The 22596-nt window shown below is 41.1% G+C and overlaps 3 pseudogenes; all 3 read right to left on the reverse strand.

The window, feature by feature from the left end:
• Nucleotides 1-2878: 2878 nt before the first annotated feature.
• On the reverse strand, nt 2879-4200 carry LOC125316346 (annotated as a pseudogene).
• A 4093-nt stretch (nt 4201-8293) lies between these two features.
• On the reverse strand, nt 8294-9965 carry LOC115731961 (annotated as a pseudogene).
• A 1344-nt stretch (nt 9966-11309) lies between these two features.
• LOC125316345 lies at nt 11310-15054 on the reverse strand (annotated as a pseudogene).
• Nucleotides 15055-22596: the final 7542 nt, after the last annotated feature.

The raw sequence follows: 22596 nt of genomic DNA on the forward strand, positions 1-22596 counted from the left end.
TAGATGAAGTTGTGCAAGCCTTAGTCGAGCGCAGCTGGATTTGAGATGGAGAGAACTCGAGATGTAAAGCCATGGGGAGAGAGAGCAACGACATGCTAGACCGATGTAGGAGGTAGCGAAACTATCCTCACCCTCGCCGAGTGTAATACTTGAGTTTTTTTTATTAGATCAAAATAAGTGGCAGGACCCACTGGTATAAATAAAAAGAGAAAAAGAAAAGAGAGTAGTTGGTTCTCCTTAAAGGGGGTCGGGAGTATTCTGTAGTAGAAAGAAAGGAAAAGAAAATAGAGAAAGGAAAGAAAGAAGAGAAGAAAGAAGGAAAAAGGAGAAAGGGAAAAGGAGAAGAAATAGTCACGTGCACGCGCCACACGCCACGAACGCCTCGCCGAGCTAGTTTCACTACTTATCGCAATGCTAGGTAAGTGCTCGCACCTCTCGTTTCTCCTATAAAAGTGATTTTCAGGTTTAGGGTAAAATTTTGGATTTTGGAGCAAACTGAGTTGTTGTGTCCAATTGCATGGGTGTTGGGCTGTGTTTCTTCTTGAGAATGAAAATTTAGGATGTTATGAAGCCGTAGGATTCGACAGATCTCGATTTCACGTTGTGGTTTGCCCGGAGCGAGTTATTCAAATCTGGTGTGCAAACTGTACTATGCGAATAGTATACTTCGAGGGCTAATTTCTTTAGTTTCCGGTTGTCGGCTGAGGTTCTCTATGTTGGGACTTTTGTAGTACGTCGAATAAGCTTCGTTTTGACTACTATATTACATTAATCGGAGCTTGGTAGAGGGAGTTATAACTCAAAGAAATTTTGCACGCAGGCTGCCCAACGTGCGACCAGCAGCTTTTTTAGCCCATAGGTATCGGATTATCGACGTTTATACGTCGTTTAGTCAAGTTTTTTGCTAACGTAGTATTTTTCCATCCTTTAATGTTGTTTTTCAATTAATTTTTAGGATTTCAAGCTTTGTGGTTCGAGTAACTATTATAGGTTGGATTGCGACTTTTAAGGTAAGATGCACTTTATCTTCTAAGAATTTATAAAACTCATGATTTAAAGATGGGCACGTGTACTGTGATTTAATTTTCTTGACAAGGTGAAGAAATGTGACGTTTAGAGCATTATTTTTGCATAAATAGGATCGAGCTATTACTACCTTTTGAATATTTGATATGGCTTGTTGACGATTGTTTTACTGAAATTCTGTTCGAGAAATATGTTTCTGAGGAAGGCTATGCATTTAGTTTATAGCTTTTGGTTTGTGAAACCGAATCGTTGTGGTTTTTTTGAATTTGGTATTGGGGTTAATGTTCATGTTCCTATGATTAGAACCCACCGAGGTGGGGCTAGTATCTATACTGTCGGGATGTCATTGAGCCAAACCATCGGCTGAAATGGGTGGTAGACCTACCCAAGAAGGTTAAACTTGGTGGTCTTGTCAAGGCATTAAACGTGATCATAGTTAACGATGAGCATGAGATTATTCGATGGATGGATCATCAAAAGTTGGTTTAATAAGATTAATTAATGGATTAAGCCATTGATAATTTGTTATTACTATGAATTACTATTTGAGTTACTTTGATGAATGCATAGTGATTTCTCGATCCTCTTAGAAGAGATTGTACTTCTCACTGAGCTGTGGTTGCTCGCCCCTTTATCTCCTTTTGTTTTTCAAGTTCATCGGCAAGCTGTAAGTAGGATCGAGAGCTACAGGACTTTTGGGATTGTGGGGGTATATTTTTGGATAAGTTGTATATAGTTGGTAATTTTCGAGCTAGATGTGGAAAGATATGTATGTATATCTTTTTTATTATAGTAGATGAGCTCTGATTTTGTGGACATGTGACCTTTTTATCAAATATATATGGAGGTATATATTTCGATATCAGGTTTTCTCGAGCTATGTTTGAGGTTGCGTCCTTTAATTAAAAAAAAAAAAAAGAAGGACGGCCGTGTCATGCCCTTTCTTCTTGGAGAATCGGAGTGTGACACGGAGGTTCCCCGATGTTGCCGGCTTCAACTACCTCACAATTGGATTTCTGCACTCTTTTCTTTGCATTTTCTCTTTTCATAGAACAATTGCTTTACAAAGCCCTAGTCTAGTGATCAAAATCTTTTAACCAAAAGTCTTTGCATTTCCCTAAAGGTTTTAGCCAAATGCCGAATCAAACACAAGTAACCAAATCAGATAAGTACTAGAAAATGGATAACATTACGTAAGATGATGTCGTAATCTTATAGACAATGATATAAAACTAAAGTCTCATCTGAATATCCAAATCTAACATTATTGTCTGGCCTTCAAAAACGCTCTCATGAGAAAATGAATAATCCACTACACAGATTCTATAATTTGAAGGAGATGACAAATGGTAATTATGCGTCGCAAAAAAAAAAAATACTATAAAGGCATAGGAGATGAAAAGAGTTTGAAACATTCATTAACATTAATTCTTTCTTTCATAATACGATATCCTTTATGCAACATTTTGCCAACTAACAAAACTGATTCCCATTCGACCAAAAAAAAAAAAACAAAACTGATTCCCCGTGAATAGAAGTCGACAAATACAAGCTTAACAAAGGGAATTTTTTCCTACTACTGTTTCCAATTTGATGTAAGGGTCGACAAATAGAATGAATTTCCTTTTCTACCCTTTCTGTTCTTTTCGAGGAATAATACACGTACTAAGAAGTTTACTAAACTTTTGTTACTAGATGATGTGGCAATTTCTTGTTGGATGTCATAGCACGATTCTCGGTTGATTCAACAGTTAATCAAAAATCTTACCACATCACATAGTAGAAGAATTTTTGTTAGATTTTCTTTTGTACTTGCAGCATTTCTCTTTCCCAATTAGCTTCTGATTGACCGTTAATTTGAACAGCAAGCTCTCTTGCTGAAATTACCCGTGAAATTCCCGACGTTAATGGTGGTGCCGTGGGGGAGCAACATGGGGTTCGAGGCCGCCTCCTCCGCAACCAACGCCTTCCCGCTGATGATATGGTAGATGTTGAGCAGGACCTTATGGAATGCGTTCTCGATGTTAAACGCCTCGAGAGCCAACATCTCGAGGAAGGACAGGTTCCCCCTCTCGGCCATGCCCTCCGCCGCCTTCGGCGAGACCGCCCTCAGGTGGTTGAGGTCGAACTTGTTCCCGACCAACATGATGACAATGTTGGAGTCAGCGTGGTCGCGGAGCTCGCGGAGCCACCACCGGATGTTGTCGAATGTTTGCCTCTTGGTTATGTCATAGACTAGCAACGCCCCGACCGCGCCTTGACAGTAGGCGTTCGTGATGGCACGGTACCGCTCCTACCCGGCCGTGTCCCATATTTGAGCCTTCACCGTCTTGCCATGGACCTAAATGATAAATGGGAATACTTAATCCATGATCATCTTGCTTTACAAATGCAATTTGAAAAAGATTACTTTTACAGTTTCTTTCTCGAAAAAGCTAAATTTTATCGGCAGTTGTAGATCGGATATGTTTCGTCATTCAAAATAATATAGCAAAAAACTCCGCATAATTTTTTTTGTCTTCATGAAATTAGATGCTTTGGAAACATATACTTTCTTGTCAAATTCAACAAGAAAAAAAGGATATAAAAAAAGAAGCCGAAAAACGATTTGATTATGACCATTTCAAAATAACACAATAATGAAAGATTATCGGAAAACTTTAAGAAAGCTTCCCCTGTTGATTTTGGTTGATGGGACTTTTGTGTCTATAACTACATGTCAAAATCGAAAATTTTTAAGGAAAAACGACACGGGAACCAAAAATCATCGGGCGAATCCAATCACGTACCACACCAACCCGAAATCGCAGAAATAAATTAGAATACGAAGACCAAAATAATCCAGACAAAACAGGCAAGCAAGAATAACACCATTCTAATTAAGACAAAAAGCAAAATACTAGAGAGAAAAATTGATGAACCTGGAGAGTCCTGGTGGCGAATTCGACCCCGATGGTGGATTTAGACTCCAAGCAGAACTCATTTCGTGTGATTCGTGTTGGATTTCCCCACGCCCGAATCTCCGATCAGCACGATCTTGAGCAGATAATCGTATTCTTGATCCACTTTATATGCCATTAATTTAAAAAAAATTATAAAGAAAGAATTTCTGATTAGTGCCTAATGATTCCTGCTAGTTTGCTGGAGAATCAAAATCGTTTGACCATGGAAGCTGGCCCCTTCTCGATGATCCCGCAGAGAAGCTTCTTCTCCAGGATGAAGTTTAACCCCAGAGAGAGAAAAAAAAGAGTATTTTTTTTAACTTGATTTATTCTTCTTTTTTCATCTTTATTTCTGATTCTTTATTTTTTGTTTTCTCTGTGGGGTGGGGGATTGTGAAGGGAGAAATTCTCAGTCCAATAGAGGAAAACATAAATTTCGATCCCAAGGCACACCGGTGGCCGTCCACGTTGGACAAGAAGAGATGATTTCGGGGAAATTCATGATTATTTTTCCGCTTAAATCACGAACGTGAAAATTGTTATGTTGTCTCGTGAAAGACTTCATCGTTCATGGTGGGCGAAGTACCTCGCCCAGGGCTTTTGCGGCGACAAGGCTGCCCTCACCCAAATCTAGCGGGAGCTTGGGCAAGAGCCGCGATCTGTGCTAGCAACTAGCGAGGTCGGCCGGCCGTGCCATGTAGAATGACCTGTATTGATACCAATATGACAATGTTTGAAATGAAATTGATGCAATTAAAAGATTTGAAGTTGAATTGGTACCAACGAAACTAATTCGAGACTTTTTTAATACTTTTCTCCAATTTCTTTTGATGAGTTAGAACTGAGTTTTAAGACCTGCGAACAACATGACCACATCATATCTGATTTTGCCAGCATGGAATTTATCCAACTTGATCACCTCATATCTCCATGAGATTTTTTGGGCCAAAGCAAACAAATCCTCCCTAAATCAGATCGCTAGACATGGAAAGAATGCTCCGACAATCAACGAAATCTCAATACATTCGATCAGTCTTGGGGCCTCTAAAGAGGAGATCCGCTCAAGAATAACCCGAACAACGCGAGCCCCGGAGAAGGGGACGTGTATAGGACCTCATGAGCCGCCCCGCGCACGGTGGTGCACATCGGGCGTGTCACATTCTCATCTCCCGTCGACCCGCCAAAGGATTGCGACCAACCACCCAACTACAAAAGCCATGGCCAAAAAAAGGAGAGGAAAACCCTATGCATATCACTACCAAATTTGCCGTCCAAAATATAAGTGCTTGTTAGGATTCGTCACACAATTATGACGAAATATATCGCAAAAATGAGAAAAAAATTCGAGTCACAAGATTTATCTTGATTCACCCTTTAAATAGGGTTACATTTAGCAGATGATTCCACCATAATTAGTGCCTCGCACCTCTCTGTCACGTCATTTAGTTACAAGCGAAAAAGAGTACATATATAACGGTAGCTACTCACGAACCCAAACTCAAATTACCAATGTAAAGTAGACTCAAACTATAAAGGGGAATTGAATCATGTACCTGTTTTTTGTGGTATTGTTTGATTGAGAGGGATTATCCAATCTTGATCCCCGCTGTTTCGATCGCCCAATATATGAACGGAATCCGACTCACCAATCTTGGAGGATTCTACTTGAATCCAGACTCGGATGAAATGGAAGATGTTCGCTCATTTCACGACGAGGAAATCTTTCACCGAAATTCGTTCTTCGATTTTTATTAAGAGGATTCTGTGGTTCAACCGTCGAGAAGGATTTTGGCAAAAAATAGGTTGCAAGGCAAATGTATGGAAATGGATATGAAATAGATGGATCGAATATGGATTTGAGATCAACAAAGGTTTGAGTTACATTACAATACTCCTAAGAAGGCAGTACATGATTGGAAAATAAACTTGATTGCTGGAATTGAAAGTGCATGAAACGTAAAGTGTGAGAAAGTTAAAGTGCAGAAGAAATTGAGTTTTTTTTTTTTGTGTTGTTGATTTTTCTTTCTCTTTATCATCCCTACATATTTGTATCTTCTTGCACTTTGTAACCGCTCGATCGGTTATCATATTTTTCAAATCTCGAATCTTGGCGCCTTCAACCACTTCCTTTTTGCCCACGTTTTGCATTGTTTTTGTCCACCAAAATTTGATCTTCAACTGCTACAATGACTTCAAATTTGAATCCTTCCAAGTAACTCCCATGATCTGCTACCATGACTTTGAATTTGAATCCTTCCGAGTAACTTCCCACGATATGTTTGCATCCATTTTCGTTTCTGGCTTGCGACTTCCCCGTTGATGTAGCTAACTTGGCTGACTCATGGTTTTCTTTATGCATACAGCCCTCTATTGCTGGCTTTATGCAAGATTCGGTATGTTCCCGAATCTTGCTGAATTGCAGAATTCATGGCCTTATTCCCCCATTTCCCAAATATCGGGTTTAGCCCTCTTGCCATTTTCGGTATGTTGCAATCAACTTACTGAACGTCGGGAAGTGGTTGTTTCTCCTGATTTACTGACTTCAGGACATGGTGATACCGACACCCATTCGGTATTTGTGCTTGTTATTATTTTGGTGTCAACAGAAGTCTAATGAAGATCAAACCTGGATGGCCGGATAGGAATGCCTTCCTGGATGATCTCTGTAACGAGGGGGATCAGGTTTTTTTTTATTTTATTTATAAAAGTAAGAATTATATTAACTTTAACCAAAGCGTAACTATACAAAGAAAGGGAAGCCCGACACTACAAAAAATAGGTCTTGCACTCATGATGACATTGGCGAATGTCATAACGAGTGCAAGAGGGGGTCGAGTTCATCTCCACATTATCTTCTTTATACACAAGCGGCTTGCGAAATACACGGATTATGCGTTTTGAAGCCTAATTTTTTCCGCAATTAGCAGACGCGCGCTATACTTGATCAAGGACTCAATCTTTTGACTTAACTTTTAGACCGCACAGACTATTTTTCCCCATTTTTTGAGATTCTCTTTGCTTAGACTTGAACACTTTTTGACCTAACTCCATTATGTTCTCATAATTTAGACAGATCTAGAGACGGAGAGAGAGAGAGACCCTTGACAAAAGTCCCAATGAAAGGGGAGGTGAGTGGTGTTAGCATGAAGAGCCCTTTGAACCTCAGGCTTGTTTTTTTTTTTTTTTCCTTCAATCGGAAAAGACGTAATTCATTAAACTAACTCAAAGGATTTGAGTACAAAAGACTTGATTCAGAAACATATAAGGCTCATAGGGCTTTGGGAGGGCTTGCGAGTCACTTTCAGATAGGGGTCTATTTTGTCGCGCTTTACCAATCCTATCCGCTATCTAATTTGACTCTTTGCTGTTTGCTGCAGTGAGCCTATGTCAGATTTGGAAAGCTCATAATGAAAGTCTTGGCCTCAGTGATAAGTACGTCCGCTTCCCACGTGAAGTGATCTAATCCTTGAAGGGTCTTCACAAAAGTTAAGTTGTCTTACTTATCCATAAGACTCTAGCTCGTACGCATCTTACTAAAAAATCTTGGGGTTTCCACCTATGCTAGAGCCTCTGTTGCGCAGCTGAACTTGACCTCACCTTCATTGCTAAACCATCAATCAATTCTCCATGGGAATTCCAGCCAACACAGCTGATGGTCCCAGCCGTAGATCCCACAACGAAGGAGGCATCAACATTGAATTTGAGGGTTCCCTTGCTAGGATTTTTCCAGATTTGAGGTAAGCTATCTTCATCTGCTCCTGACTTGCGCTTGGCTTTAGCCCCCTGAGTAAAGCACCGGTAATCGGCCATGGCAGAACTAATAAGCAGCTATGGGTCGGGAGCTTTCTTGCGAAAATGAAGCTGTTCCTTTCTTTCCGTATATGCCAGAGAACAACAGCAACGAGGTCGAAACTCATCGACGTATGTTGAAAATTTAGAATCCACTTTTCAATTCGAGTGAGACGCAGAGGTGAAATAGTGATTTGCAATGCAGGGTCCGACCAAACACTACGGTTCCAGGGACATAGTAAAAAGAGGTGTTCCAAGGTCTCTGGGTTCTGCTTACACAGGCCCCAAGTATCTTCTTCACAGATTCCTCTTCTAGCTAGGTTTTCCTTTATGGGGTATTTGCCAAAATGCTCTACCTCAGGCTTGTTCAGATAAGTGAATATTCTTCCCTTAAGGCATGGTTCCCCGTCATTCCTAGTCCTCTCCTAGCAATCTGTCAAAAACAAAGAAAAAAATTCCCATCAAATTTAATTTGACCGAGTTATATGACCCACCAAATCTCATCAATCATGCCTCATTTAGGTATATTTTTAAACTCACTGCACGGCCATCGGCAGGAATTGCTCTGACTTCAAGCTCGAGGATGATGTGCATTTAGGGAGAAGGAGATCGTTGAGCTGTACATCTTCACCGACTTCGTCATTGACTCTGATATTGAACACGTAGTTGCATTCGTAGGAATACTGATCGTGCACAATACTGTCGCGTGTCCTTGGAATTATTGCAGACCGTCCTCTCCAAGTAGAGCATCTCGTCCGATATCACCCCGTGCGCCCACAAGTAATCGCCTGCCTGAACACCAATGTCCAGGTCTAGCAGTAGTTTCCTCGCTAAAGAGACGGTGTGCAAATTTTTAAGGAGAGAAGAATTGTTTCATAGGGGCAAAACTGCAGGAATTGTGCAAAATTTACAGCTATTGACTTGAGCTTGACAGGTTTAACATTGGGCCTTTTGTTGCACTCGATCAACAGTTTGGCAAATTGAGGTATGTAGTGACCTACAAAAAAATGGTATTATATTATTAAGGAGAATAATCTTACTTCTTGTCCAAAAACGAAATGTCATTTAAGTAATCTAGTCTGGCTTATCATCTTTGAAAATGAGGTCAATCGATGTCGACAACCTGAGAACAAGAAACAACTTTGAGCTGTCCTCAGCTAGAGAGAACTCAGAGTCCTTGTACATTGGGATTCCTCAAGCCAGTTATGAGAAACCTCAAGTTGTCCTCCGCTGCGAACGGCCGATGGATCAGTATATTATTGCCCCATGGCCAAAATGGGAAGGATGAACATAATCAAATTTGAAATCTTTGGGAGAAAAGGGGAAAAGTACACTAGAAGTGTCATAACTTGTGTACGGTGTTCACTTGAGTGCCATAACTTTCAAAACGTTCACTTAAGTGCCACAACTTTCAAAAATCATTCACTTGAGTGTTACATCGGAGCAAAATCGTTCACTTGAGTGCTATAGTAACTTTTCCGGCATGTCACGTCAGTTTTTCCGGCTGCCACGTCAACATGGCACTCAAGTGAACGATTTTTGAAAGTTATGGCACTTAAGTGAACATTTTGAAAGTTATGGCACTTAAGTGAACGCCGTACAAAAGTTATGGCACTTCTAGTGTACTTTTCCCGGAGAAAAGTGCATAGAGGCGTACCGGTCTGAGTGTCGTCCCAATTTATGTAGTCTGAGCTCGCGTTGGAGCATGAGAATCCGAGCATGATGGGTGACTCGAGATATAGCATGTTCGATTCTGATCAGCACTCGCTTAACATCAAAGCAAGATACTAGGAAGCCAGCCAAGTTAATTGCACCTGGTCATAGACAGATTAGTGCGGTGAGCAAGTAAAAATTTACCCAAGTTCCACAGAGGAGTGATTCTTGATGAGCCAATCGTTGTCGCAAGGTTTGAACGGACCGTGATCCATTAAGAAGAAGAAACCGAGCAACGGACAACCTGGTCCTGGGATTGGAAAGATTGCTCTGTGAACCACAAGTCACAAAACTGGGAATGCGACCAAAGGAAGAGAATTTTGATGCCTCAAGTGAAAAATTCCTGGACCTCCATTGAACCAGAGGGTGAAGGGAAGAGGGGAAGCGTTAGGCTAGCGATTCAGCTTCGACAAAGTTATACAACAGAGCTCGGCCATGCGGAGCATCGACGACAACATAACCGGAGTATTGCTTGAAGGAGACATTAAATGGTTGACCCGGGGAGAGATGTTACGAGCTCGCGCAAGACATAGAACAGTAGAACAGCAACGCGAACAGAGCGAGGATCCGAAGTGCCCTGCGAGAGAATCTTGGTTTCGTGATTCAATAAAAGTCGCAGACTACTTTTCTCGCGCGGGCAGTGCACACGTATATAGTGACAGTTGTGGTCAGTATCCGGTAAATCCAAAGTTTTGGAAGCTTGGTAATGCTTTTGCCTTAAGACCCAGGTAAGGGCCGGCACTGAACAATGAAAATCTTGGACAAAACAAAGCACAAGAAGTGGAAACTCCTACGAAAGACTTAATGGACCATCGAAATCAGATGCATATTGGATATCTTTATAAGATCCTTTTTGTTTTGTCAAATCATGATATCTCCAACACTGGACTAGTGTCACGAACCGAATTCTCCTGTACTTGCGTACCCTTGTGAGTGAAGCTTTGTGGAGTGACACTCGGACAAAGAACTCAACTTAGGAGTAAATTGACCAGCCTCGGCCATCTGCATTGCAAGTTCGATGAAAGAGAGCTAGAGATATTTTCCACCCCATGTTTGACCTCAAATTACGATAGTCGCATCGAACCTCGAGTCATATACATCATGGCACCGATCCTCTTGCACGAATACGACGTCGTTCATTTGCTCATCCGAATTTGATTACTACACTTTCTCAAGATCTGCATGGCCCTGCATTAAATTCTGAAAGCCGATGGAAAAGGCCAAAGAAATTCCACTTCTTGCATTACGAGGAGAATTCAAATTTTGCATACCAAAAGCACAAGTGCAAAAAAATTTTGATCCCCTCAATCACAAGGAATTGTCCTTTCTAGTCCAACCTAATCTTCTTTCACTCCTCCGACATTCTCCATCCCAGATTCTTGTTTGTCCCCAAGAAACCCCCACAACTTTGTGGAGAAACTATTCAACATGCCCAGTCTGCCACTACCAAAGTCAAATCACCAAAACCCTCAGCCAAAGACAACAAAAATAACAAACCTCGTTATCTTTTCCTTTGTTGGCTCAGAAAGAGAAAAGGACATCGAAGATGAGTTCGAGAATTGACTTGCTTCAGGTCCTTGTTCATTTATACCTTAACCAAGGAAAGTTTGGACAAGGCATTAATGAGCTCGACAACTCAAAAACCACCAATGAAATGACAATTAAAAAGCCAGAAGGACGTTACAGCATTTCTTTGCATTCAACATCCAAAATTACCCCACCAAATTTCAGAAGACTTCCTTTTGGCTCTTAACTTCTTCCCTTTTGGAGTATGTACATCCAACTTTGAAACCCAACAAGGCCCTCCATTGACTCGTGTCCCACAAAAAGAACTGCAAAGAATTAGCAGCAGGGATGTCTAACGTGAGAGGAGATCTGCCCAATCAAAGGTTGGTGTTGGATTTAATTGTCTCTTGTTATTATTGGGCCTCTGTAAGGAATTCCAACCACATTAAAATCCTCTGGTATCTCACCCTCTCTTGAAGCCGTGCATAATCTTCTCTCTCCTCTCTAGGCACTGATGATGCTGCATCAACTGCAATATCACAAGGCAACTTCTTATTCTTTGAAAATAACTTCCGAGGACTGTGAAAAGAATCAAGGGGATTAAAAAATAATAGGAAAAAGAGGGGGGGGGGGGGACATGGTTTCGGTGTGGAAACCTGAGAAGCTGGTGAATGGGAGATCGCGGTAGTAGGTACAATGTCGGCCTTCAGGGTCGGAGTATGGCGGGCCTAATACATCGAGAACTGCACAAGCTGTCACTGCGGTAAAGCAATGCATGTTGCCTCCGTTGGCTGGATAAAGCATGGACGTTTCACATGGAGCGGTAAACTCGGAATTGACCTTGACCTTAGCCATGCGCATCCCACAAGGCTGGACTGCAAAAAGAGAAATTCAAAGATTTGCGTGACATAGGCACAAACAGCCTGTGACCCGTGTTTCACATTTAGCGAGCTGCTAATCAAAGCACGCTGTGTGCCTCTCTACAAGGCAAAATAATAGAAAAAAAAAATCAATTGTGCAAGAGAGCCGTTTGTTGTTTTTGCAACAAGCGTAACATCCTCAGTTACCCGACTCTTGCTGGATTGCACTTCATGGACAGTTTTAAGAAGATGGCTACTGATTTGTCATTTGACATGTTTTGTATATTTATCCCACCTCTCTAATGCATGATCTTCTCGATCAACAATAATTACTCGCTCCAGATAGAGAGGTCTTAAATCTTAATGGACAGAGAGTACACTGAGACTTGTTCACAAAGCAAAGTGCCTCACAATCCCAAGGAAATTTAGCAGATTGTAAACGAGCAAGGGCCATATTGAACCCTCAATAAGAGTCCGCCACATCAGCTCCTAATAGAAGATAGCTATTCGAATGCATAGTATTCCACATGCCCCTTTGAAAAAGTACAATCGAGGCTGTGTCATCAAAAACCAAAGTAACTTTCTGGCTAATTTCTTCTAGCCAACAACCCAGAAGTCATGCACGTTCTGCTCCAATGGTCAAAATGACAAAGCTTTTTAGCTCTCTTAACTTTTTTAGCCTATCCACAAATTGATATTTTCGGCACTCTTACGTTCTCATCTTATTGAGAGGAAAAGAAAAATGAACATTCCTTTCACTAGGTCGGCAGCACTAATTTCCACCTCATGATTTGAGTTCAAGAGATACAACTGCATAAAATCACAACACCAGCAAATCGAGTTCTTTCTTTGCTTTGTTTAAAACTCTTGTGCTCCTCATTTATTTTCCTTTTCGAATGTGTGTGACTTTTCAGACTCGTCTCTGCATTCATGATACCTATTCTCCTACTTCTAGCTCCCCCAATTTAGGTTGTAAATGAAGGAGCAGATTTTATTGAAGCAACTTACTTTGAGGATTACCCAGAACAGCTGATGCTCCGCTGGAACCGTCAACCATCCAATTGTACGATTTGACGTGCATCATTCCGAATAAAAGCTTGCTGAAGGGTGGTTATGTAGAGGAATCGCACTGGATGCTGGCAAGCAGAAGATCACAATCTGCATGAAATAAATAATAACTGTTCCGGTAGCACGGATAAAACCATATAAATTGGTTTGGCATCATCATTAAGGCAGGCCTGAGAAGAAGCCAACGCACTGAAATTGATCACATCCGTGGAGACGCAAATGTGCTATTATTGGCGATCTTTCGGCTGGCATTATGCGAAACTATGGCGTGTTAGGGTTAAGGCCCACATCCTCCGGCCTCATGTCATCTGCAAAAAATCACTGACAGAAATTCACAAGGATCTAGCTATGATAAGTCGCTAGCACCAACTGCATGCTGATGAATCATGACTTAGAAGCATTTACGGAAACAAAAACCAATGACTAACATGAATGCCTATGCAATGAATGAAAGAAAGATCACGCATCTAACTTTTTCAGCCAAGAAGATAATTCACTTTGAACAACACTACGTTCACAAATCTTGTGCCTTTGATGCTAGCAGTTGGAACTGACCTTATCAGTTTTTGTTTTTAAAAAAAAAATGGTAAAAGCACAGAAGAATAATCATTCTTCCATCAATACAACTGAGAACTATACACTAAAGTTCTCAACGGTTGAGTCTTGCGTTTATATTTGCCGCTTGTTCATTGTTAGGGCGCTGCTGGACCGCAGAGCTCAGCCAAATGCAAAACCACTGTTCAAAACCATTAAACTGTATTGCCTGTCAAAAGTTGGCAACTTGATGCTGAGTCAAACCATAGGGTAACAACCATGATTTCAGCTCCATACAGAGAAGAATATAATAGAATCAAGAACATCAGCTTGCTTCACGCTCTATTGTTGAAAAACATAACTTTGGCCCCACAACAAGCATTTAATCAACTATCTGTGCCGATCTGCAAGCAGCCTAAGGATAAATTATAATCCAAACTCCTTATACCAAACACCAACCACAAATCAGTCATCAATCAACAGTGTAGCCCCCATTCATGGAATCCTACGAAAGGGCACAATCATTCGTACATTTCACACACTGAGAATGGCTATTAGGACATTATGAGTATTTACAAGTAACGAAGCATGAGATCCACCCCACCCGAAATGACATTCTATCAATGCAAGGGGGAGAAAAGGAACATCAAATTCTAGCTGTATTGCTTGAAGTCTTGTGCTATAGTTGAATGGCTACTGATTTCACATGACTTGAGACAACCATCATCAGCAAAAGATATTCATCATATTTAGGATACATTCATCTTGATAATTCCAGCACAAAGTAAATAGAACATCACTAGCCAAATCCAAAGCATGCCCTTTTTGGTTATCCCCCATTAAAAAAATCTGAATGAAGCTGAAATTAAAAAATACCGAAATTCCCTGATCGCATCACTTTATGCAATCAGACTCCAAATCTGCAAAAGCAACGTGGCCCTAATCCACTACTCTATGAACCTAAAGCAGCCTTGACATGCTCGACATCCTCCGGCGGAGGCACGATGTCAGGCCCGCACACGGCGAACACTTCCTTGCACGTGTTGAATAGCTGATGAACCGGCGACGTCGTCGGCATAGTCACCGCCTTCCTCTGACGCCGCCGGTTCTTCTTGGACTTGCTATTCGTAGTCGTGGTGTCGGTTGATTCGCAACACTCCTTAAACTTTTTCAATCACCAAGTGTCATACTAATCCCCGTTCACCAATCCAAAAATCCTATCCGATTCTCTACATGGGCATCGGCCAAACACCCTCCCCAAATCCAAACGAAATCAAAAGCGAAGCCAAACAGATTGTGGGTATTTGCAGAATCGCCATAGTTTGCCGACGAATTGGTTATATTACAGTTACTCGGTCCAACGGAACGACATAAACAGTGGAAGAAGCTAAGAATTTCGGCGCGGGCATTGAAGGGAGATCTTGAATTTACACTAGCAAGAACAGGGGAGGAGGGCGAGAGACAGAGAGTACAATGGAAGTGACTTCGTCAGGATATCTCAGTTAGTCCAATTTGGGGAGAAACAAGAACGGCGTAGATGCGAAATGGCGCACCTCTGTGGAGTGCAAAATTGCAAAATTGATGGTGACCGGAGGATTTGAGGGAGCTATAAAGAGGGGGTTCAAACAGAGAGCACAGAACAGGATTAGAGAGGGCCAAAACCTATGATGCACCGACACGATACGGCACACGAGACACGACACGACACGACACTTCGACATGTGATTTCTCAAAAAATAGATAATTTTGACACGTTGAGACACGTTATATATTAAATATATATTTTTATATTATATATATAAAAAAATATCTGAGGTGAGTTTCTTCTTCTTTTTTTTAGTAAGGGTTCATGATTAGATTTTTTTGTGCTTAAAATTGACCCCGTGTGTGTCGAGACGGTATGTCGGGATGCTGGACTCGTACGTTGCTGGCGTGTCTAGAGGGCTAACCATATGCTAGTCACATGTGAGAGAGTGTTAGAGTGTCCGACACGATACGACACGACACGAGACTTCCGAAGAGTATCCGTGTAACATAGGCCAAAACAAGGGGGCATTAGTTGGTCAATCGCCCTTTTTCTTTCCTCTTAATGCTTTTTGCTCCTCTCCAATCTTTTTTGTCTTCGTAAGTTCAGGATTTTTTTTTTTAATAAAACAAAAACTGGCAGGGCTATTTTCATCCCTACGTGACTAAATTCACTTGTAGATCATTTAATTGCAATTTGTATGCCGGTGGCCACATTCCTTCTTTTACTTATTTATTCCAATTCCTATATATCATCTAGTTGCTATAATTGAAATGCTCATTTCACATGTTTTATATTTTTATATTGTGGCTACCGATAAAGGCACCGTGAGTTTGACACACAAAAGGGCACTGTATTTTCTTTTTTATTTCTAGATTTTATTTTGATAGTAATAATTTTTATCAGAATGAGAAATTTTCAAGAAAATATGTATCAACTCTCTTAAATTACTACAGCAAAGAATTCTTTCTTTTATTGTTATTATCGCCGAAGTATTTTTACACCGATGTAAGACGTTACAGGAGTATTGATGAATACACCGAAAAATCCACATGGAAAAAAGTTATGAATAATGAAGTATAATTTTTTTGTAAACATGTCATGGATGTTATTAAATTTTGTCCATCCAAAATGATGAGATTCGAGTGGCATTTTAAAGAAAAAGTCTTATTATAAGCAACTTTTTTATTTAATTAAATTTATTTTAATTTTTTACATTGGAGAATGTAATTGTTGACACCAAAATAATAACAAGCACAAATACTGAATGGGTGTCGGTATCACCATGTCCTGAAGTCGGTAAATCGGGAGCGACAAACCACTTCGCTACGTTCGGTAAGTTGACCGCAACATATCGAAAATGGCAAGAGGGCTAAACCCGATATTCGGGAAATGGGGGAATAAGGCCATGAATCCTGCAATTCGACAAGATTCGGTAACATACCGAATCTTGCATAAAGCCAGCAATAGAGTGTTGTAAGCATAAAGAGAACCATGAGTCAGCCAAGTTAGCTATACCAGCGGGGAAGTTGCAAGCTAGAAATGAAAATGGACGCAAGCGGATTGTGGGAAGTTACTTAGAAGGATTCAAATTCGAAGTCATGGCAATAGATCGTGGGAAGTTACTTGAAGGATTCAAATTCAAAGTCATTGTAGCAGTTGAAGATCAAATTTTGGCGGACAAAAATAATGCAGAACATGGGCAAAAAGGAAGTGGTTGAAGGCGCCAAGATTCGAGATTTGAAAAATATGATAACCGATCGAACAGTTACAAAGTGCAATAAGATACAAATATTTAGGTATGAGAAAGAGGGGAAAAGTACACTAGAAGTACCATAACTTTTGTACGGCGTTCACTTGAGTGCCATAACTTTCAAAACGTTCACTTAAGTGCCATAACTTTTAAAAATCGTTCACTTGAGTGCCATATTGACGTGGCAGCCGGAAAAGTTACCGTAGACGCCGGAAAGGCGACGTGGCACGCCGAAAAGCCGACGTGGCATGCCGGAAAAGTTACTATAGCACTCAAGTGAACGATTTTGCTCCGACGTAGCACTCAAGTAAACGATTTTTGAAAGTTATGGCACTTAAGTGAACGTTTTGAAAGTTATGGCACTCAAGTGAACGCCGTACACAAGTTATGGCACTTTTAGTGTACTTTTCCCCGAGAAAGAGAAAGACCGATCAACACACATCCAAAAACACTCAATTTCCTCTGCAGTTTAACTTTTGTCGCACTTTAAGTTTCTTACACTTTCAATTCCAGTAGCCACGTTTATTTCCTAGTCATGTACTGCTTTCTTAGGAGTATTGTAACTTAACTCGGACCTTTGTTGATCTCAAGTCCACTTTCAATCCATCTATTTCAAACTCATTTCCATACATTCTCTTTGTGATCTGTTCTTCATTAGTTTCCTCCTCAAGAATTGAACCATAGAATCTTCTTAATAAAAACTCAAGAACGAATTTCGATGAAAGATTTTCCTTGTGGCAAAACGAGCTGGTACATGGACCACCGCAACATGTACTAGCTATTGAACTCTATTTTATTATAAAACCATGGCCGTTCGGAGGATGGGCGATGGACATAATAGGCAAGATTTATCCACCTTCTTCTCATAAACATAGTTTTATTCTTTTGGCTACAGATTACTTTACAAAATGGGAAGAGGCAGTTCCATATAAGAACATTAGTTAGAAAACAGTGATTAAGTTCATTGAGGAGAACATTATCCACCATTTTAGCTTGCTTGAGTCAATCACTGCAGATCAAGGAATAGTTTTTATCGGAAGTGAGGATATGGAGTTTGCTTAGTCAAGAGGCATTAAGATGATGCATTCCACGCCATATTATCCGCAAGCAAATAGACAAGCTGAAGCTACCAACAAAGTAATGATAGGTTTAATCAAGAAGCACTTGGAGGAGAACCCAGGAGAATGGGATGTTTTACTATCAACAGTATTATGGGCACACGTAACCTCACGAAGATCAAGCACTAGTGTCGGTCTAAGTAGCACCGATACCGACACCGACACCGACACGCGACACGACACGACACGCCGATACGTCATTTCTCAAAAATAGAAAAATCCGACACGTCGGGGACACGTTATATTAAATATTTTTTTTAAATATAAAAAAATAAATAAAGCCAAAATAGGTATTATATGCACCGATTTTAATGGTAGATGGCGAGCTTTCACTTACGTCGACAATTCGACAAACTCAAGAATTGTAAAAAATAGAAAGATATCATATTCTGGAAAATTTAAAAACATGGCACCATAAAAGGATACCAAACGAGATTACAAGGTTTTATCTTTCATAAAAGATCCGAAAGTTAGCATTGCCGAGTAGTTAAGGCTAAATTTTTAGAAGATGGGTCAGTCCCACAACTCGGAGAGAAGGAAAGGGAAAAGCGACGACGGGGGTCGCAGTTCTACAATATCTAGGGTTCCAAAGTCCAAACTGTCGTTATTAAGTTTTTTCTCTTTTTTAATGAACTTCACATGTCCGACACGCCGGACTTGGGTGTCGGCAGAGTGTCGACCCCATTGACCAAGTGTCGAAATGCCGATACGGGGTCAACGCGACCGACATGGGTGCCGGGAGGTGTCGGACGGGTGTCGGTGTCGGACACGGTGTCGGACACGGTGTCGGTGTCGGACACGGTGTCAGACACGACACTCTCACTTAGGAGGAGTGTCGGTGCTACATAGGTGTCAGTCCTTATATGCTCACGTATGGATAAGAAGCAGTATAACCGATGGAGATCACTTGCAGTCCTTAAGAGTACAATTGCAGAGTGAAATGTTGCCCGAGGATTACGGGGATTGGATGCACATCAATTTGGACGAGGTGGATGAAATTCGTGCAGCTGCTTTGGACCAATTAATTGCACAAAAGAAGAGGGTAGCTCGAGCCTTTAACTAGAAGGTCAAAACCAAGTAGTTTGCTATCGGTGACTTAGTATGGAAAGCAATCTTGCCATTCAATCACCAAGATAGAGAATTCGGTAAGTGGTGGTCAAATTGGGAAGGACCTTATTTAGTTACCGAAGCATTTAGTGGAAATGCATACAGGCTGATGGATATAAATGGAAAGGAGCTATCACGTTCTGTCAATGGAAGATTCTTGAAGAAATATCATCCATCAGTCTGGGAAACACGAGGAAATTGAAATTACAAGAAGTGGAAATACATTCCAATCTTGGTTACAAAAGTACTCAAGTCTTTGACGAGCTTAGAGTTCTTTGTTACAAGACTAGAATGTAGCTGAAGATCATGCTGGAGCTCACTTCAGCACTCCTTAAAATATGCAAGACGACGTGAATGGACTTGACAGACTTCAGATATTTCCTTGGCATCCCGAACTATCTAACGGTGTCAGCTTGATGAATGTTCGACCAAGATCTCTGCGCAATTTATGTCTTCTTCTAGCAACCTTGCTCGGCTTCCTCCCGGGATAAGATTGAAAAGGAAATTGAGAAGGCTAAACGCCATGTCAGCTTCATACTTTGATTGAACACAAGCATCCTTAGACCATGCATATTCTTCCCTCAAGGCGCATAATAGTGAAGATTCCTCCATAATCTGGGATTCAAGGATTTTAGTCTCAACAAGTGAAGGTTCAAGACTCCATATTTCCTCCACCTTGTGCCTAAATTCATCTAGGCTAGAAGGAAAAAGAGAACACAACTCCCATACCAAATCCAAAAAATAAGAATGAGCAGATAGAAACAGTTTGGATTTGAGGATATCTATCAGGTCAGTCACTTCTAGCCCGTACTCAGGATTCAACAGTAAGGAGTGGTACCCATGTGAGAGTAGCTCATACAATCGTTTCCACGAAGAGCGATTGTCATTGGGAGTTTGACTAAACGAAGATAGCTCTGCATGAGGAAAAAGAGGTCAGGCATTGAATAAATAGAGGTCAGTGTTCAATAAAAAGCATTACCGCTTTGAATAAAACGAGTTCTCCGAGGACAAGGCCAGCGAGATGAAGAGCCATGTGAGGACATTGTGAAAAAGAAAATTAATGGCAATCGAGGAAGATCAGGATGGCCATAATGGTGAATATGAAATAGTGATCAAAAGTTATCAAAGATGGGAGATATAATGCAGGAAATGGACGACACCAGTCCCACATCGTGTTTGAGTTTGTTCCAGAAAAAGTGGGATAAAGTGGAAAAACGAGGCCTTATGCGTGGAGAGAGGACGGTTACTGGTAAAGTCACCAAGTTTGCTACAAGGAGAATTTAAAAAGGGAGATTGTTTAGTCAAATTCGATAGAGCATGACATCGGGAAGGCCTTATCATCGGGATGTTTGTTGGCCTTTGTAAGTTAGACAAGTCAGCAGAAGGCGCAAGTAAAGTTTGGTATATAGAGAAATAAGACACTTGAATGAAAAACAGATTTTCATTTCCACTTAGCCAATAAAGTTTTGGCTTTGGTTACAAAGGAGCGTAATCCAAATTCTAAATTAAAGTTTTGCTCCAAGATCTCTTATCTCTGCCGCTTATGGATCTCAACCATTCGTTGCTGAGTGTCAAGCTCCTTATCCAGTTCCCTACATTTCTTGTGCTTCTGCCGAACTGAGAGACAAAATTGTTCCTCTTTGCTTCGTGCTCATCAATCCTGGCTTGCACCATCTTCAACTCTGCCTCAAATTCCTCCTTCCTCTTCGCAAGGCGTTGAAGCTCGCACTCTTCAGCTTTATAATGGTTGTAAAATAGGCGAGCATCTTCGCACTTGTCGGTCAGTTCATCTTGAATAGCTAGCACTTGCTGATCGTCAAGAAATAGATGTGGAAGACGATGAGTGTTAACTCTTATGATGTCTATCGCATCCATGAAGTTGATGGCAATGGCGTCACTAGCTTCCTGGAATTCAGCAGATAACATAAAGGAAGGATTGCCAGAGCACACCTCCTGAAAGAGAGCTTTTGCTCAGCTCTCCCGCTTTGAATCCACGATCAGTTTCCCATAGCCAGGCTCTAATAGATTAAGGAATTCTCTCCATTTGGCTCTAACTATATGTTGGGGTAAAGTAGCAGGTGATTCTGGGTCCAAAGAAGATGAAACTGACTCAGAGGGTTGATCGGCAGTGAATGGACTAGTTGAATCAGCAAGTAAAATCCTTTCTAAATCAGCTCTCTCTAGGTCTGATAAAGTTAGGATATTTTTCACAATATGAGGAGTAGATGAACTGGCTGGAGTTTCTTAAGGAACTGAAGGAGGTGGTGAAGAAGGAACCAGTGGTGAAACGACAGTCGACGGGCCTTCGAGGGGGTCCTTAGCATGAATTAAGAGCCTCTTTGATGCTGACAAAGGCTCATCTGTACCCACAGGCATAAGTATATGTGTTAAGTGGCAGTTGAGGAACGTTCAAAGGGAATAAGGCAGGAATATGACTTACCGACTAGAGGAGTAGAAGGTATGTCTCTAGTTGGAGGAGGAGATGGATCATCAACTGGCTCGTTTCCCTCAAGTCCCGAAGGCAGGAACTGCATTGACTCAGTATGAACCCCTGTTAAAGGAGCAGGAATTACCAGTGCAGGATCGAGAGTATTTGCTGTAGCAGAGGAAACTTTGGCAGGGGATGAAACGAGCAATGCCGCCGTCGATTTGTAAGTCTTGAGAGCCCCTAGGCTATTTTATTTATATATGCAGATTAGTATCAGCAAGTAGATTTATGGCCATAAGGGGCAAAATATAAAAGTTACCTTTTGGTGTGCGTGACTTTATCATGGTCCTAAAAGGAGGACTGGGAGGTGATCCCCTCGGTGAAGGGCTTCTCGATGGAGAACTCTTAAGAGGTGGCTCTAAGGTTTGAACAGAGGCCCTCTTAGTTGCTGGCTTTTTTGACACATTCACTGGAGCAGGCGGCTAAAATTTTTTTCTCTTCAGTTAGAGATAGAACCAAATGTTGAATGAAGACATCTATTAGAAGAAGGAAGGCGTGTTTACCTTTGATTGGCTCCCTCAGTTTAGCAGGAGGTGCAACTTCATCTTCCACCGTTTTAGGAGGCGTGGGAGGAATTCTGTCCCTTATCTTCAAGATGATAACATCCAAGCTTTTTTAGAAGAATTTAGGGCGATATTCTTTTCGCCACCAATAGGAAAACTCTGCTGAGAAGCGATCAGGAAGAGCTACAAACTCGGTAACGCGGAACTGTCGGTAGACGTCCCAAACGAGTTTGTTTAATTCCTCAAAGGCTTGTCCATCACCTATTTTACAGATGACTTTATCGATGGAGGAGAAAGAGAAGGTATAAAAAGCTAGGATAGGAACTCCTTGGACTAATCCAAATTGTCTAGCACAATGTTTGGGGAAATAAATTTCAAACCCAGCAGTGAATCTCCCTTTAGAGGATAACCTAATAGAAAGATCGATAGAAGTCAAGACTGTTTGCCGGAAGTCACTCTTATTGTCATAAAAGGGAGGAAAACGAGGCCTATAAAGAGAAAAGAAAGGAGAAAAGCAAAATTGTTCTTCTTCGGTAGAAAAAAGTTGAGAAATAAAGTACTGAAAATGCGAAGAAGGCCCTTTTGAGACAGGGATTAATTTTCCGCACAAACCTTGGCAGACAAGATTATTTGGGACTGAAATAGAAGGGGGCTGAGTAATGTG

The sequence above is a fragment of the Rhodamnia argentea genome, chromosome 8 (assembly GCF_020921035.1).
Source record: "Rhodamnia argentea isolate NSW1041297 chromosome 8, ASM2092103v1, whole genome shotgun sequence".
NCBI lineage: Eukaryota > Viridiplantae > Streptophyta > Magnoliopsida > Myrtales > Myrtaceae > Rhodamnia > Rhodamnia argentea.